General features: G+C 48.5%; 1 pseudogene; it reads left to right on the plus strand.

Moving 5' to 3' along the window:
* On the plus strand, nucleotides 1-1286 carry LOC107545482 (keratin, type I cytoskeletal 18 pseudogene; annotated as a pseudogene).
* The last annotated feature ends 778 nt before the right edge of the window (nucleotides 1287-2064 follow it).

Below are 2064 nucleotides of genomic sequence, written 5' to 3' on the forward strand. Positions count from 1 at the left end.
ATGAGCTTCAGCAGCCGCTCTAGCTTCTCCACAAACCACAGGGCCTTGCGCTCCATGCAGCCGCCCAGCTACTGGCCCGGACGGCCAGCAGAGCCCCCAGCGTCTGTGCAGGCACCGGGCGCTTAGGTTCCCAGATCTCCATGTCCAGCTCCACCAGTGTGCAGGACGGCTGGGGGCCCAAGGCCTGGCTGTGAAGATGGGGGTGTCTGGTGGGCATAGGAATCATCCAGAGTGAGGAGGAGACTATGCAATGCCAGAATGACTGCCCGGGCTCCTACCTGGAGAGGATGAGAGGCTTGAAGGCTTATAATCAAAGACCGCACATCAAAATCCAGAACATCTGAAGAAGAAGGGACCCCTGGGGGCATTATTTCAAGGTCATCTAGAACTAGAGGACTCAATCTTTGCAAGTCCTGTTGACAAAGCCCACATCGTTCTACAGGTTGGCAATGCCTGTCTTACTGCTGATGACCTCAGTGTCAAGTATGAGACAGAGCTGGCCATACCCTAGTCTGTGAAAAGTGACATCAACGGGCTCCGAAAGGTCACTGATGACACCCATATCATTCAGCTGCAGCTGGAGACAGAGACAGGCTCTCAAGGAGGAGCTGCTCTTCATGAAGAAGAACCACGAGGAGGAAGTAAATGGTCTACAAAACCAGATTGCCAACTCTGGGTTGGCCGTGGAGTTGGATGCTCCCAAATCTCAAGACCTCAGCAAGATCATGGCAGCCGTCCAGGCCCATTATGACAAACTGGCTCAGAAGAATTGAGAGGAGCTAGACAAGCAGTGGTCCCAGCAGACTGAGGAGAAAACCACAGTGGTCACTTCGGAGACTGCTGAGACAGGAGCTGCTGAGATGACACTCACGGAGCTGAGACATACGGTCCAGTCCTTGGAGATCGACCTGGACTTGATGAGAAATCTGAAGGACAGCTCAACAGGATCCTGCTGCACCTGGAGTCAGAGCTAGGCTGTGACAGGCCCAGGAGCACTAGGGCCTGCTGAACATCAAGGTCAAGCTGGAGGCTGAGATCGCCACTTACCACCACCTGCTGGAAGGAGGGGAGGACTTCAATCTCGGTGATGCCCTGGACAACAGCCACTCCATCAATCCATCGAAAAGACCACCACCCACAGGATCGTGAACAGCAAAGTGGTGTCTAGGATTGAGAGAGTTGACAGAGTCTTTGGGGTGCCTGGATTACAAAATACAAAATTAGAAACTATCAACATGTGGCTTGAGGAAGAAGAGAAAGCCAGTCTGAGGATGAAAATAAAGTAGTTGCCAAAGGGGAAAAGGGAGAGAGAGACTCCTGACAGGGCTAGATTCCCTGACTCCCCTTGCTCCTGAGACCACTATAGTCCTGCCACTGGATTTCATCAGCCTTCACGGGAGAATTAAACTGGGTTTCTGCTCCTTGTAACCAAGAATCCCAACATATTGAGCCACACACACACTATAAATGGTGGCAGCAATTGAAAGGCACTCTTCACAAAACTTGTCGAGAATTAAAGTTCTCAGCAATAGGCACTGCAGAGAGAAAAGATAAAAAGCAGAAATGGCAGTTGACTTGTAGCAGAAAGGATGTGCATTGGTGAGCTTAGACAAACATGCCTTGGACGTGCCTAGAAACACAGGTGAAGGGAGTTTCTACAAGGACTAGAGCTGATGAGATAATTTGTTGTTGTGGACAATATTCAGCATTTATCTTCTGACTCATATGACCTGAAGAATCAGAGGTTACAAGGGTAGGAAACATAGCAACACTGCTTTACACAGTTTGTGAAATTTCTGTTCATTACGTATTATAGCACAGGCAACTTTATTATAAAGAATATTTCTTTGCCAAAGATTTATTCAGAAAAGCACTGTAATTTTCTAACCCAAAATTTCAGTCAACTAGATAGAGCACCTCTTTTCTCCTCCTGTCTTCCTAAGGGACATCGCTCCTCAATTTTTAATTATCTTGTCATTTTTCACCTCTAACACAATGTCACAACGTCATGGAGGCTGGTGGCTAGCAGCTCTTAGACATGGTCACAAATCCACAACCGAAATG

This window comes from Miniopterus natalensis, chromosome 1 (genome assembly GCF_054644295.1).
Source record: "Miniopterus natalensis isolate mMinNat1 chromosome 1, mMinNat1.hap1, whole genome shotgun sequence".
Taxonomy (NCBI): domain Eukaryota; kingdom Metazoa; phylum Chordata; class Mammalia; order Chiroptera; family Miniopteridae; genus Miniopterus; species Miniopterus natalensis.